This window comes from Electrona antarctica, assembly GCF_951216825.1.
Source record: "Electrona antarctica genome assembly, chromosome: 21".
NCBI lineage: Eukaryota > Metazoa > Chordata > Actinopteri > Myctophiformes > Myctophidae > Electrona > Electrona antarctica.
This window is the reverse complement of record NC_136802.1, coordinates 25,174,843-25,192,520: the sequence shown is the minus strand read 5'-3', so window position 1 is coordinate 25,192,520 and position 17,678 is coordinate 25,174,843. Positions and strand designations below refer to the sequence as shown.

The 17,678-nt window shown below is 41.3% G+C and overlaps 1 long non-coding RNA gene across 1 annotated transcript; it reads left to right on the top strand.

Moving 5' to 3' along the window:
• Positions 1-1,774: 1,774 nt before the first annotated feature.
• Positions 1,775-6,118, top strand: LOC306914046. Its single transcript, XR_013788636.1, has 4 exons — positions 1,775-2,270; positions 3,937-4,143; positions 4,244-4,446; positions 5,504-6,118. It is a non-coding gene; the product is annotated as an uncharacterized lncRNA (long non-coding RNA).
• Positions 6,119-17,678: the final 11,560 nt, after the last annotated feature.

Genomic DNA, 17,678 nt, shown 5'->3' with positions numbered 1-17,678 from the left:
CGATGTAAGAATGTGTGTGTGTGAATGGGTGAATGTAATGCACAATCTATGTAAAGCGCCTTGGATAAAGGCGCTATATAAATGCATCATTTACCAGTCATTTGATGATCGGTGGAAAGATGCTAATGTCTCCCGTATAAGACCGCCGGTCATCAAATTATTAGGCGTAGGAATGTGACAAAAACAAAAAATATCTGCTATGTGACTTCTCCAGGTGTGTGGACTTTCTGTCAAGCATCTACAGAGGTAGACGATGGCATCATCAGACCTGGCTTAAAGTCATTTTCTTCCACTTCTGCAGGGACTTCAACACTATCGAGCCTACTCCAAAGCTTACGGATTAAGGCACCTCTATGCAACATGTGTGTGTGTGTCTGTGTTCAAGCACTGGTGCATCCCCTCCCTCACCCAGCTAGTACTCCAATTACTTGCATCAAGTGAAATATAAAGTTCAAAATCAGGTAAGAATCTGATCCAATCAGAGTCCCTTTAAAATGACTCACTCGCCCTACACACTTCCACTTGGTTTGAGCATAGATATATAAATAATAGAGATGGCACTGGATGGGAGGGGAATCCTGGTGCCGTCTCTATTATTTATACATCTATACGCAAACCGAGTGGAAGTGTGTAGGGCGAGTGGCGAGGAGCTAGTTTCAAAAAGGGCCCTTGTCTCACTCATGCTCTCTGTTCAGGTCACCCAACACCGCCCAAGCAGCAGGCACCACCAGGTTGGCCCTATCTATGGGTGGTTGGCTCCTGAAGAGCCCCCTGCCTTCAGCAGGCAGAATCTGATCCGATTCTTCTCCTGCGACCAAAGTTTTCTATCATTATCAAACATAATTGTATTCAAATATGAAACATAAGTGTATTCATAAATACTACTTAATTCATCCCTTTAACATCTGTAATTATCAATACATATTGCATTCATCTTATGGTGTGGCGGTCTCTTAAGCTGAATTGACAGTTAATAAGCATCAATCTTGTCAATTCAGCAAAAGATAAGGTCTGGCATGATCACCTGACAGCATCAATATAAATGGCCAGCAAACACTCAAACAAAATGTAACATGACAAATGTTATGGTTAATGTCTTGGAACGAAATTTAGATTTCAAATGCAGTCTCATCCATCTACTAAATTCAGAAATAATGTACTGTACTGCACTGTACTGTACTGTACTGTACTGTACACTGCAGGCCTATGGCGCATTATTGATTAACACATGTTAATCAATAATTGCCATTTTCTCAGCACCATGGACAGTGAGCAGCAGACAGCATAGTGCAGAAAAGAAATATGTGAGGCCAGTTGATAAAAACTACACTACTGAAGCCTGAAGGGTGCATCTATGCCTAGTCTGTACTAGTACAACGGTGTTGATTGACAACCTTCTTACCATTAGAACTGCTGTCTCAAATTGGTGAAGTAATGAATTAGGTCAACTCAAATTTGAAGCCACCAGCTGGAGCAACCACAAACATCAGTATTTTAGTGAAGAATCTGTCTAAATAATAATATCTGGAATTTATATAGAGCTTTTCTAGGTAGCCTATACTCAAAGACGCTTGATTGATTGATTGATCACATGCTTTACATGTGTGGGGGCTAGGGGAGAGAGCAAAATTAAGAAAAGAACAACTTTAGGAAAATGATATAGATGGCTGCCTCCTTTCCATTTTTGAGGGGCTCCTAGGCCTATACAGGTTTAATGTTTGTTTTAAAAGCGCCATTGACCATGAAGGGAAAAATTACAGACAATATGACGTCATATTGTCTCTTTATTGTTTGTGTTGGCACCGTTTGTTTTACATCACCTAATCAACATGAGTTAGACTTTAATATACAGTATTAATAATAATGCATGCACTGAGCCTACCTATACTACCCTACCCCACGGCCACAGGTGGAACATACCATTTGGTCAAGATGGAGGGAATTCAAGTGTTGAGGGGTGAAATTTGAAATCAATCATTTTGTTATGTTTTGTCTTTTAGTTACAAATTAATAATTCAATAACATAATCACGTTCACATAGATAAACACAGGCATTTCATAATTCATTTTAACAAGTTAATAATTGACATAGCCTATTCTTGCCAGGGAGCTAGCTCTGGTGTGTGTGCCTGGTACATAGCAGGAGTTCTCCTCATGGTTCACCTTCGCCAGCCAGACTATAGAGAGAGAAGGCAGCAGGGTCAGGGAGCACCTCAAGGTATGGCCGGATTACCAAATTGACGGACTGAAATCACTGAATGTAGGAAAAGGTATGTTACTTTTATCTGTTAACGCTAATACACTTTAATTAGAAATTCGGGAGCTTCTTTGGGTGCAGAAGATGTCGTTCTCGTTGCACTCTACTAGTTTTCTACTACTGTTTTTTGGGTTCATAATAGGCTACTTTGTTTACTCTGATCTCGCACGTGGTAACCAAAACACGCTCGCCCCTGCCGACCGTAGTCCAATATTTTAGACTCTCGTAAATGCCGACCACATACGCTGAAGCGAGAGAGAGAGATGAAGCAGGGATGTATAAAATTGTGTTGCACGTTGACGTTGCAGATTCAACGTTTTCATATAGGCCCTACTCAGTCAACTTCATAGACTTGTTTGACATCACTATAGGCTAATCATCAGGGTAATTTTGGTACACACACACACACACACACACACACACACACACACACACACACACAGCTATGGTGCAACAATATGTAGGCCAGGCCTAGTAGGCCTACTGTGTGTGGTCAATAACTTTAAGGTAGGCCATGTTATCTGTGACTGAATAATTATTTTTTAATTTTATGCATAAAACAGAAGAATAGCCTGGACAAAACAAAAAAGTTAGAAAAATGTCTCTGGTGACTCCCAGCACCAGTCACTTCATTCAGGAGTGGTAACCTCGCGTTACCAGGCTTTTGGAGGAAAGCCTTCCAAAATCGCGTGTGGAGTGGATGGTAATTTACATCATAGCCGGGGAGCCACAGGCCCAAAAGCTCAACAGCTCAACGGATTAACCTGTGATGCCGTACTTTTTATTTGTGTTTTCTCTATTCACTTGGTCATTAAGGTCCACAGAATGAGAGGCCTGCTCTGCCAAAAAAAAAGTTATGGCCATTTGTATATACCCCACCAGATAGACAACCAATATAAGGCAACATTTTCCAAATTTCATCATGGTTTAAGTAGCATGTGACAATTGTGACATTTTTAGGCCAAGGAGTGTTACTTAAAGCATGATGAAATGTGGGAAATTTTGGCTTATATTGGTCGTCTATGCTTGGTTTGGTATAAAAAAATGTCCATAACTTTTTTTCCGCGATGTTTCCGGCAGAGCAGGCCTCTCATTCTGTGGACCTTAATGACCAAGTGAATAGAAAAATCACACCCGTGTGAAGTAAGTGGTGCAACTCCGTGTGGGGGTCCCTGGGGGGGGGGGGGGGGGGGGGGAGTTCCAGACCCACAGGAACGCACCCAGGGTGCCGGCCCGATTCCGGCGAGCCGCCCCGCGTCCGAAACGGTTGAGAAATTACAGAGTTACCGTGTGGGGGTCCCTCTACTGTACCCTGTACTGTACTGTCACTGTACTGTGTGCGATGGTGTCGCGCACGCATACCTCTACGCTCACAACAGTCGCATCCGCGATGCGATGTGAGCTTGTATATCAGCTGTTCTCTGTGCGCAATACTGTTGCGCTTTGAAGTATAAATGTAGGGTGCATCTCACTAGCCAACACAAGAGAGAGGAGGTTGAATGAACTGAAACCAGCGCTCTCCAAAACAACAGGTTTGGAGATCTGTTGGGAATTGATTACATGAAACAGTCACCCGTGCTGCGTGCGCCTAGTCCCAATGTTTGCAAACAAATAATTGGTCTATAAGTCATTTTAGTACTAATAAGTTAATTTTTCTCTCTCTCGCTCTGTGTTCTTAGACATGGAAGCCTACCCAGTAACATCCCCTACAGCTCCTGCCTACTCGGTAACATCCGCTGCAGACATTACAGCCAACCCAATGACATCTGTAGTTACAGACTCGGTAGTTACAGTTCAGCCAGGCATGTATCAATCCCCTGCAGTCGGCTTAAAGACCGAGACTTGGAGCAGCAGCCTCTTCGGCTGCTCTGAGGACCTGAATATCTGTAAGTGTCTTTCCCTGAAAAGCATGTGTATGGAGTCAGTGAACTTGGTGCCAATGATGCGACCCATCATATCTTCATTTTGTCTGTGTCCCCCTGACAGGCTGCCTTGGTTTCTGGTGCCCATTGTGTTTGGCTTGTAAGACTACCTCAGATTTTGGAGAAGGTCTGTGCATGCCTATGGTGGACTGTGCCTGTTTCCCGCTGGCATTTTTAGCGAGCCCACCGCTAGCATTTGCCAGGTGCGCAGTTTCTGCCGTTGCTCTTGCCACGAGGACTGCATTGAGAGAGAGGTACAACATACAGGTAAATATCACGCAGTTAAAGGTCATAGCAGGTCATAGCAGTCATTTCGTTCCTATGCCACCAAAATGTGGAACGCCCTACCAACAGTCATTAAGACATGGGAAATCCCTTGACTCCTTCAAAACTGCTCTCAAAGGGCACCTACGGACGGCTGCAATTCGAAACTGGCTCCCGTAAAATCGGAATCGGAATACCTTTTTACCTCTGATTTCCTGTTTTTGGCTATATAGAAGTGTATATTTGTACATCTATAAATGTTTATGATGAATTGAAAATGGTGGACCCTATTGTACACAAGTGTAATGCTTTATGGTGTCGTCCACAGTTAACAGTTTTGTATTGAGTTGTGCTTGAAATGGACTGTAATTCTCCAAACGGTTATATACAAACTGTTGATAAATACTAATCAATCAAGCACTTCAGTTCAGAGCCTGAGAAACCTGGGCAACCAAATGCAGTTTGAAGTGAATTGTCCTTTAAATACCTTCTTAAAACACACAACAGACTCTTTCAGACTGGCTTTTATCAGGAGTTTACCCCTAAAGTTTTCCCCTCTTTCTTTGTATTTTTACTAAATTTACCGTGAGATGTAAATCATAGACTGCACACATGTGAGAAGCTCCTCATGAAATATGGACATGCAATATAATAATTGCTGTTTTGTTGATGTATATCCTTGGTGTTTCAGTCTCCTCTGTTCTTTAAAAAAAATGTCTTCTAAATCTTCTATTTTTGAGGGTACAGCTTTTGTCCCCACATATATTTGTCTCAATATTTGCCATTGACAATGAAAGGAGAAATTGGGTCAAATGTCCACCAAATATACCAGCTTGTAGATCGGCTATTTTCAGCAAGGCCCACCAAAATACATTTTAGTCGACTAAATCAACTGTATATTTAGTCAACTAAAACTAGACTGACACTAAAACATTCCAGGTGACTAAAATATGACTAAAACGAAATAAACTATTCAAGAGACTGAAAATCCAAACTGAAATCCAAATTTGCTGTCAAAATCAACATACTGTTTCTCTGTGACTCTGCCCTCTGCTGTCAGGGTTCAATGTGTGATGACTGCGCCATTGTCACGTTCTGCACACCTTGTTCCTGGTGTCAGATGGCCCGTGAATTGAAGCAGCACAGACAGCCCTTGTATACCACTCGCACAACCACAATGTACAACATGCTGTCCCAGGAGCAAACCACCGTCTTTAAGCAGCTTGATTGATCACCTTTAATTATTAGAGCTGTAATATTATTGAAACGTCTAAGAAAATGTGTGTCCAACCGTCCCCCTTAAAACTCTTAATTTCCAGCTGTTCAGCTGTATTTTGGAGTTATATTTTGGCTTGTAATTATTTATTTTTATATGCCTACATTTTGTTTTGCTGTGGTGATTTTGTATTTAATTGTAGTGATTGTTTTGCAACTGATCGCCTGGAAAATAAGAGTTTTCATAGGCCTATATACATGCATAAAACTTTATTTGTGGTGTATTTCGTATTTTTGTATTGTTTGTCACCATATTCAAAGTTTTCACTGTATTGTTCAGTTACGTTGTATGATTCCTGCATAGGGGGAAATCATGCACAGCAGAGAAGGCAGTCATTCAGTTGTAAGCTCTCAGAGGTTGGTTTTGTCCACTTGCAGTGTATTTAAATAAATAACAAGAAAGATACTCTTGTTTGTGAGCCTTTATTACATGCAGAATTACAGGTTTTGCCATCACATATCACACATTTCTTTTGACTGTCACTGGGCAAGTGCGACTCCTACAGGTTGGTTGGGGTTCCAAGGACCACTTGGAATTGTTATCGACCAAATAAATACTATAGTATGTCGTTTTTCATGGTTTTTACGATAAATAAATGATGAAAAACGACGTACTATAGTATGTCATACAGTCATATTACAGTTTATATTTTCATTTATTTATACAGTCTTACAGTCCAGTGTCAAGTGGCATATTGTTACTGTATTTGTGTGGGTTATTGTTGGTTTGGCAAAACCACGATAAGTGACATTAGAAGGTTAATGAGATCTATATATATATATTCGATTGCCTTGAAAGACTTGTCTGGCTAAAACATCTAATCAGGATCTCTTTGGATTGTAAAATCGAACCATTTTGAGGCAGCTTTCTGCACCGCTGATCTCAAGCCGATTTTCAATTCATTTAATAAATGCACTGGATATAATTGTCCATGTATTAAAAAGAAATCAGCAATAAAGCAATTTTATAAATCAAAGTCACCTGAAGTAGAATATTATTTCTGAACAAACCCAATTGTATTTTGCATTCAAAACACACCCTTGGGCAAGACTAATTCTAAGTATATTTAAGAATGCAGTGAGGCATTCTACCAATTCGTAATGTTTTTATTGAGATATATTTAGACTCCTCACTTCACAGACTAGCTGCATCTTGATAAAGTAAAAAAAAGTACAAATAGCTATGAATAACAACATAATTCCACATCTACAAATGGACAGGATGGCGAAGGTTTGTATCTGCGGTAACGTGACAATGTCCACTTTGCTTCCATTGCCAAACAGTATCTCCCCACATGAGGCCACAGCGCAGTAGTACATCCCAGCATCAGTCCAGTTCAGTATCTTCCTCTGCAGATGGTAGACGCAGCTCGTTTTAGAGGTCTTGGTCTTGCCACGTGTGTGGATGATGAGAGGGTGAGGACCTTGCCTTAACCAGTAGACACTGACACGTCCTTCATCACAGGTCTGAGTGAATACTGTACAGTTCAGAGTCACAGATTCTCCAGGTTGGACCAACTCCACTAAAGGCAGCTGGATGATTTTACTGGGGCTGGACTCTAAACCACACAAGATGAATTGGTCAAAGAGAATTCATGGCCTTTTTATTATTATAAACTACTGTGTACTTTATGTGTATATAAATATATATATATATATAATTATGAGTTAATTGAACTAATCGATTAAATCGATTATTAATATATAGAATCAAATATACCAGATCTAAAACCACAAATGTGTCAAAGAATAATAATCTCAATCTAATCAATTGAGTTGATAATAAAAAATCCTATTCAAATTATTTTCGCACCAATTTGTTGATTTATAACATTGAACATGAACTATTATGATCATTTCTGAGAAAATAATCTATAGTTGCAGACCTATAGCCTACGCCCTACCGTATAGGCTACCACTTCAAGAGCCTTGCACAAAGTTCCACAAACAGCCGTTAAGAAATGTGAATCCCTAGACTCCTCCTAAACCGCTCTCAAAGAGCTGCAATTAAAAAAAAAATGTTTTTATCTGTAGGCCTATATGAGGATTTATTTTGTTGCATAGAAGTATATATTTGGATGTCTATAAATGTTCTGATGAATTGAAAATGGAGGACCCTGATGTAAACAAGTCTTTTGTATTGACCTGTATGCACAAATAAGAACACATTACCTTTGACACTGACAAAGACTCCATCTCCAAACTCCACTACATTGGAGTGGGCGCTGCCACAGTAATAGGTAGCCGAATCTGAGGGCTCAATGTCAGTGATGTGTAGATGATTGATGCCTGGTTCGTACTGCACCAAGAATCGGGAGTTCTTCACCTGGAGGTACGGTGTGTTACTGGTCCTTGAATCGTACTTGTAGATGGTTGAAAGGAGCAGAGGCTTGCCTCCCAATGTCTGCTGGTACCAGGAGAAATGCATCGCCACATTACTGTCATAGAAGCAATGTAAAGTGACATTGGCCCCGACGCTGGCACTCATCACACCGCTGTCCTGTTTCACTGTTGAAGAATTCCTGATGCCTGAAACATGAGCTGAACAAAAGAGGTGCCACCATTTAATATACATTTGAAGCATCATTTATACTTTAGCGGCATGACTGGCCGGCAAATCACCTTTTACATTGAAATTAGACTTACATATTCCACAGAGAACAACCATCATATACAGCTTCATCATATGAGTAGCGTAACTAAGACAGAGTAATAACTGGGAGCTAATGTCAGATGTTGCGCTCCACCTCAGCAACCTATCTTCCCAGAGGTCTAGTGCGTTGTAAAGGGGTAGACACCCTTAATTGTTGCTTGGCTGATAACAGTGAGCCACAATGACCTACCTAATGTTTTTGTAATTCTCAGGAAATACAATGTCTTGAGTGGAAAGTGCTTACATTTGCAAAACGCACCTAAAATGTGGTTTCATGTGATTGGCTGGGATGGTGAAGTGTTGACACTTCAATTTAACTTCCGCGTTGGCGTCCATGTCAAATGAACGAACAAATACGAACCATTTAGCATCCCTAGCAGATCACGATACATCGCAACACTGTATGTTGTGAGCTTGTGTTGTGTAGGATGTTGTGAGGATATTTTCTGTGAAGAGATTTGGTGTAGAGGGGAAAAATGAGGGGGGCTATTATAGTCCCTGGGGGACTCCAGTCAACTAAGTATATAGGTTAAATGAGAATGTACAATAGAAAGCAGAAGTTTCAAACACATAACCATAGGTCTGAAACTTACATCTTTGCCTCCCAAGGTCAATGTGAATTCTACAAACTTAAATTGTCAAATGTGGGACCATTTTGCTCAAATGTGCCTATATGTCCATTCCAGTCAAGTAATTCAGCATTGTGAAGTTATACTAGTGTTAGACTTGACATAACTTTCACATTCATCTTAACTTTCTCTTTTATTTCACATGGCACTTCAGGCTTTCATGGCTGGACGTGCACTTTGTGACTTCATGGACATACGTAGTACATGACCACAATGGAAACGAGTCCCCCAGACATATTTTTGTATATGTTGTGCTGCATTTCTGACTAATAATAAGTAATCAATCAATCAATCAATCAAAGTGTCATGAAATGTGATTGTTCTACTGTTGAGGGGAAAGACATGTGCATATTATATGTGCATATTATAGTTGTTGTGATTCATGGCCTCAGCTGTCTGACTCGGTGACAAAACATTTATCTGCATAAGCATATAACCATGACATGATTGTCCGCTACTGTATCAGAGGGACTGACTATGTGCAATATGATATGAGATACATGCTTGTTCCTGCTCATTCTGTTCTTTTCATGGTTTCCATAATCTACTAGCGACGTCATAGATCCACTGTTATTACTGTATATATTTCTCTCTGTGTGTAATACACTTTAGAATGTATGTGTAATACATCACTGTTGGCATATGTTCCTCACCCACCACCCCAAGGTTAGATGGAGACTTCTAGAGGTCGCCCAAAAAGATCACAATAGTTACCGGTACATACAAACCTGTTCTGTGATAAGAATATTAAATTAGTCATCACTGTGATTGTTTTTAGATTTGTGACATTTTGCAGCCCATATGTTTATGCTACAGTATGTACAGTATCCACAAAGTAGCTTGACGAGCCCCATTGACTTCCATTATCAAATTAAAGAATTAAAGTTGACTTATCAGTAGGTTTGTGACAGCCCCCCCTCCCACTACACACACACACACACACACACACACACACACACACACACACACACACACACACACACACATATACACACACACACACACACACACACCACACCGTGAAGGTTTCGTGGAGTGTGTGCGAAAGGACGAAATAGATTTGAAAAATCCCCAACTCTGCCCCTGGTATAGGTGTTTACAGTTTGACTCATCCCCTCGACCCTCCTTCAGGAAGCTTATACTGTAACACTGCTGAGACAAACCGTTGGTGACATGCTTTTGTGACTTTGACACAGACCCAGAGACCTCCTTATAAGGAAACACAAGTTAGCATAGCACTTCCTGTAGGAAGCGGTTCAGTGTTGTGTGAGCTGGAAATCCCCCTTAAATTAATTCTGTGCAAGCGATATTGACACTAAATGTACTATTGTTCTGTGTAGAGAAATTAATTTGTATTCATTTTCAGATATGTAACACGTCACGTGTTACACATGTGGATGATCAATACGATATGATAAAGTCCACTTAATACAAACTATAAATGCACATTCCCGAGACGCCAACTTGTGCCAGTGGTTCTTCTATTCATGTTCTATTGAGTGTGTGTGTGTGTGTGTGTGTGTGTGTGTGTGTGTGTGTGTGTGAGAGAGAGAGAGAGAGAGTGTTGCAGGCTCCATGGAGTTGCAGCAGCTAAGGTGACAGAGTGGACCTGGGAAATGATTATGAATGATATGGATGAAGAATACAGTATACTGTCTCATCATCATGCTGTCTATGGAGGGGGAGACTGAAGTGTCTCATCATCATCATGCTGTCTATGAGGGGAGACTATGGGGTGCCTGGTTCTAAGTTCTAACTGCCCTCAACGAAGATGTGTGAATAGTCCTACCCAAAATGTCTTTCATGCTAATGTCTTGATGGAAGTTTTGGCCATCATCATTGGGCCTCATGCGCCAACCGTTCTTAAGAAGTTCTTAAGAGGAAATTTGTTCTTAGACCCACTTAGGAAGTTTTTAAGAAGGTTTTGGGATCCCTCAATCTTTTCTTAGCTGTGATTTGTTTGTAGGTAAGAACAGAATCTACGCACACTGTAGAGCACCCTTAGGGTGCCTTTTTCTTTCTTAAGTGCAATCTGAAAACATAAAGGAATTATTACCACTTTAATCCCATTTTATACTTTGAAAATAGCCAATCTACAAGCTCACAAACGCGTCCCATTACTGCCCATTTTGAGCTTGTAGATCGGCTATTTTCGAAACATTTTAATAAATCTTCAAAACATTTCCCTAGCAGAAAATATTTTCATATGGGGGTCTGCAGAATGCATGTCAATTTGGGGGTCCTTGACATGAAAATGTTTGAGAACCACTGGTTTAGAGTTCACAACCCTACCCAAACAAACGCACCATATCCACCACATAACCCCCCCCCCCCCCCCCCCCCCCCAAGTTGACTATTGTGAGATAAATAATAAAATACATTCATGAACATTGAAAATATTGAAATGTTGAAAATATGAAAATGTCTGTTCACTTCAGTACCTCCACAGTATTATTGATTTTTAATGTTTGGAGTCTGGTGTTCCACCATATTTAGACTTTAGTTTAGGTATTCTTGACTTCACTCAACTTTATTTCTATGTGTGAGGTCCTGTGATTTCTGTGTGCTGCAACCACACACAGGTGTGACTGCAGTCAAGGCCATGGAGTCATGCAAAACCACACCCACCTGGGTGAACACAGGTAGGAGAGTGAATTCCCAATGGCTTATATGGGATTGGTGGGGCGGTTCCCTATGGTAATTAGGATGCTAATTAGGATATATGGGACGTCTACCTATGATAATTTGAATGAACTGGCACACCCCTTCAAGTTACTAGGATTTGGATTCATCATCATAAGAACATGCTTACGAACAATTCTGCCTACTTAAGAACCTTTCATGAATCTGACTGGACTTCTCTTAGGAATTCACTTAGGAAGAAATGTAAGAGGAAAAGTTAGGAACTTTTTGGCGCATGTATTTGCACTTTGAAATGTTTTGTAGTTTGAGTGATTTTCGTCTTTTTTTCAAATCCTCAAAAATGATGAAAAACGGCATGCTATAGTATGCCGTCCGAGGCCATGGGCTATAGTCTTTTTTTCAAATCTTCAAAAATGATGAAAAATGGCATGCCGTCTGAGGCCATGGGCTGAACTTGAACCCACGACCTGTGGCTCACATAGACAGCAGCTTATCACAGAGTGAGTTCTCTTCTGGATGTTATTCTCCAAAACATGCTGCAGAGTGAAAGTAGGAGGAACTCAGCTGGATTTGAACTCACAACCTCTGGCTCACATGGACGTCATCTTAACAAGGGTGCCACTGAGCAAAGGTGTCTTTAGTGCTTTTAAGTGTTATCGTGGATGTTAATCAGATAATACAGAGGAGAAACCATGACAGGACACAGACATCCTCCCCATTAGATTGGATGTGATCCTGGCAGCCAGCCCAGGTGTGTTCTGGTCCTGTTGATTGAGCTGAGAAAAACTATAAACCTTCAAGGTTTATAGGTCCTGCTCTGCTCAATCAACAGGAACAGAACACACACTCGTTACTTTTCTTCCAGTTTATTATACTCGTCATCACGCTACTAGTCCAACATACTTACACCTAGAAACCCCATTCAAACCTACTTAGGTTCATCTTACGGTGGACATGTTTGCCTGAAAATGAATCTTTGAAATGTGTCATAGTTTTAGAAATATAGTGCTTTCAAATTTGAGAAATCTACAATGGGGCTCAATGGCAGATATTGGCACGTCAAAAAATCACTTTCACCTAGAAACTCCATTCACACTTTTTAAAATTCAGCTTACTGTGGAGACACATGCTGGAACTTTTTACTTTGAAATGTTTTGTAGTTTCTGAGTTATTTAACTTAAACGCCCAATGCATTCTCAATGGCAATAGTACAAACTTTGGCATGCTACTAGTTCTACATACTTACACCTAGAAACCCCATTCAAACCTATTTAGGTTCATCTTACGGTGGACATGTTTTCATCATTTTTGACCATGGGCTATAGCCCATATCGGATGGCATACTATAGCATGTCGTTTTCCATCATTTTTGAGGATTTGAAAAAAATACGAAAATGACTCCGAGACCATGGGCTATAGCCCATGGTCTCGGGGTGATTTTCGTATTTTTTTGCCAACTGTCTGTAGCAGAGGCAACCGATCAAGCGCACCACACCATTGAGCCCAGGCACCTTTGGGCGTTCAGCAGACGTCTCCTGGTGCTTTTGAGTTTTTATTTTTTTATTCGAGCCTTGAAAAGTTCAAGTTACTGCAGCATTGAATGAGACTTGAACACAGAAAGCCTGTACTGAAAGACTCATCATTAGACCACTGCGCCATCAGTCAGACGCTCTCAGCCAAATTCTCCTGGTACTTTTGAAGTGATCTTTTGTGTGTTAGGCTTCAGTTAGTAAAGTGAAGATAACACAGAATCATATTAATCAGATGTTTCTTAGCGCTGTTGAGGTCTTCTTTTGCATGTTAGTGTAACAGCCGGGAATCGAACCCAGGTCCCCCGCACGGAAGGCCAACATCCTAACCACTAAACCAAAGCAGTTGCCTATGGCGCAGGGGAGATATGAGAGGTCATCAGGCTGGGGCTGTGAGCCCCTGCTACAATAGGCTTCAGTTAATACAGCTCTACATGTTCAAATCCCTGTTCGCCTATAGTTTAATGCTGGAGTGTTTCAACTTTACTAACTGAAGGCCAACAAACACAATTACCAGGAGACTTTGGCTGAGGGTGTCTGACTGATGGTGCAATGGTCTAATGATCAGTCTCTCTGTACGGACATTCCATGTTCAAGTCCCATTGCTGCAATATAGCACAATGCTCTAGTACTTTGAACTTTTCAAGGCTCGAATACAAAATAAAAACTCAAAAGCACCAGGAGACATCTGCTGAATGCCCCAAGGTGCCTTGGCTCAATGGCATGGTGTGCTTGATATTGGTTGCTTCGGTTCCCTCTGCTACAGACAGTTGGCAGGTTCAAGTCCCATGTCATCAAGGTGCTGGGATGGACCATCGGGAGACGGGTGCTCTCTCTCCCCCTGTTTCCTGATAAGTAACCGTTGGGGCTTATGTCTGAAAGAACCCTGTCCACCTAACATTTTACAGATAAGAATTAGGTCAAACGTTTAAAAATAAAATAGCAATGCATTTTGGCCCATCATCTGACAGAATAGTCTGTGTATTTCATCTGACAGAATAGTCAGTGTATTTGCATACTGGGCCCCGATTATAATCGTCGACAATGGCAATGTCATTTTTCTTGACTTTCGACGATGAAAAAACGACACACTATAGTATATTTGTTTAATCATTTTCATCTTTTTTTGTAATCGTCGCGAAAACCATGAACTATAGTTCATGGTTTTTGCAACGATTTAAAAAACAAATATGAAAATGATGAAAAAACAACATACTATAGTTCATGGTTTTGGCCCATCATCTGACAGAATAGTCTGTGTATTTGCATACTGGGCCCTGATTGGTGGCCCAAAACTTGGTGGGAAAGTCCCTCTTTTATGTCTGGCTTCCAGGCCAGTTGGAAAAGGGCACACTGAGAGCTGGTAAGAGTATGTTAAATTGGACATTTTCATGGTAAAAGTTTAGCTGGACAGGGTTCTTTCAGACATAAGCCCCAACCGTTACATCTCAGGAAACAGGGGGAGGGAGCACCGTCTCCCAATGGTCCTCCAGCACCTTGATGACATGGGACTTGAACCTGCCAACTGTCTGTAGCAGAGGCAACCGATCAAGCGCACCACACCATTGAGCCAAGGCACCTTTGGGCATTCAGCAGACGTCTCCTGGTGCTTTTGAGTTTTTATTTTTTTATTCGAGCCTTGAAAAGTTCAAGTTACTGCAGCATTGAATGAGACTTGAACACAGAAAGCCTGTACTGAAAGACTCATCATTAGACCACTGCGCCATCAGTCAGACGCTCTCAGCCAAAGTCTCCTGGTACTTTTGAAGTGATCTTTTGTGTGTTAGGCTTCAGTTAGTAAAGTGAAGATAACACAGAATCATATTAATCAGATGTTTCTTAGCGCCGTTGAGGTCTTCTTTTGCATGTTAGTGTAACAGCCGGGAATCGAACCCAGGTCCCCCGCACGGAAGGCCAACATCCTAACCACTAAACCAAAGCAGTTGCCTATGGCGCAGGGGAGATATGAGAGGTCATCAGGCTGGGGCTGTGAGCCCCTGCTACAATAGGCTTCAGTTAATACAGCTCTACATGTTCAAATCCCTGTTCGCCTATAGTTTAATGCTGGAGTGTTTCAACTTTACTAACTGAAGGCCAACAAACACAATTACCAGGAGACTTTGGCTGAGGGTGTCTGACTGATGGTGCAATGGTCTAATGATCAGTCTCTCTGTACGGACATTCCATGTTCAAGTCCCATTGCTGCAATATAGCACAATGCTCTAGTACTTTGAACTTTTCAAGGCTCGAATACAAAATAAAAACTCAAAAGCACCAGGAGACATCTGCTGAATGCCCCAAGGTGCCTTGGCTCAATGGCATGGTGTGCTTGATATTGGTTGCTTCGGTTCCCTCTGCTACAGACAGTTGGCAGGTTCAAGTCCCATGTCATCAAGGTGCTGGGATGGACCATCGGGAGACGGGTGCTCTCTCTCCCCCTGTTTCCTGATTAGTAACCGTTGGGGCTTATGTCTGAAAGAACCCTGTCCACCTAACATTTTACAGATAAGAATTAGGTCAAACGTTTAAAAATAAAATAGTAATGCATTTTGGCCCATCATCTGACAGAATAGTCTGTGTATTTCATCTGACAGAATAGTCAGTGTATTTGCATACTGGGCCCCGATTATAATCGTCGACAATGGCAATGTCATTTTTCTTGACTTTTGACGATGAAAAAACGACACACTATAGTATATTTGTTTAATCATTTTCATCTTTTTTTGTAATCGTCGCGAAAACCATGAACTATAGTTCATGGTTTTTGCAACGATTTAAAAAACAAATATGAAAATGATGAAAAAACAACATACTATAGTTCATGGTTTTGGCCCATCATCTGACAGAATAGTCTGTGTATTTGCATACTGGGCCCTGATTGGTGGCCCAAAACTTGGTGGGAAAGTCCCTCTTTTATGTCTGGCTTCCAGGCCAGTTGGAAAAGGGCACACTGAGAGCTGGTAAGAGTATGTTAAATTGGACATTTTCATGGTAAAAGTTTAGCTGGACAGGGTTCTTTCAGACATAAGCCCTAACCGTTACATCTCAGGAAACAGGGGGAGGGAGCACCGTCTCCCGATGGTCCTCCAGCACCTTGATGACATGGGACTTGAACCAGCCAACTGTCTGTAGCAGAGGCAACCGATCAAGCGCACCACACCATTGAGCCAAGGCACCTTAGGGCATTCAGCAGACGTCTCCTGGTGCTTTTGAGTTTTTATTTTTTTATTCGAGCCTTGAAAAGTTCAAGTTACTGCAGCATTGAATGAGACTTGAACACAGAAAGCCTGTACTGAAAGACTCATCATTAGACCACTGCGCCATCAGTCAGACGCTCTCAGCCAAAGTCTCCTGGTACTTTTGAAGTGATCTTTTGTGTGTTAGGCTTCAGTTAGTAAAGTGAAGATAACACAGAATCATATTAATCAGATGTTTCTTAGCGCTGTTGAGGTCTTCTTTTGCATGTTAGTGTAACAGCCGGGAATCGAACCCAGGTCCCCCGCACGGAAGGCCAACATCCTAACCACTAAACCAAAGCAGTTGCCTATCGCGCAGGGGAGATATGAGAGGTCATCAGGCTGGGGCTGTGAGCCCCTGCTACAATAGGCTTCAGTTAATACAGCTCTACATGTTCAAATCCCTGTTCGCCTATAGTTTAATGCTGGAGTGTTTCAACTTTACTAACTGAAGGCCAACAAACACAATTATCAGGAGACTTTGGCTGAGGGTGTCTGACTGATGGTGCAATGGTCTAATGATCAGTCTCTCTGTACGGACATTCCATGTTCAAGTCCCATTGCTGCTATATAGCACAATGCTCTAGTACTTTGAACTTTTCAAGGCTCGAATACAAAATAAAAACTCAAAAGCACCAGGAGACATCTGCTGAATGCCCCAAGGTGCCTTGGCTCAATGGCATGGTGTGCTTGATATTGGTTGCTTCGGTTCCCTCTGCTACAGACAGTTGGCAGGTTCAAGTCCCATGTCATCAAGGTGCTGGGATGGACCATCGGGAGACGGGTGCTCTCTCTCCCCCTGTTTCCTGATTAGTAACCGTTGGGGCTTATGTCTGAAAGAACCCTGTCCACCTAACATTTTACAGATAAGAATTAGGTCAAACGTTTAAAAATAAAATAGTAATGCATTTTGGCCCATCATCTGACAGAATAGTCTGTGTATTTCATCTGACAGAATAGTCAGTGTATTTGCATACTGGGCCCCGATTATAATCGTCGACAATGGCAATGTCATTTTTCTTGACTTTTGACGATGAAAAAACGACACACTATAGTATATTTGTTTAATCATTTTCATCTTTTTTTGTAATCGTCGCAAAAACCATGAACTATAGTTCATGGTTTTCGCAACGATTTAAAAAACAAATATGAAAATGATGAAAAAACAACATACTATAGTTCATGGTTTTGGCCCATCATCTGACAGAATAGTCTGTGTATTTGCATACTGGGCCCTGATTGGTGGCCCAAAACTTGGTGGGAAAGTCCC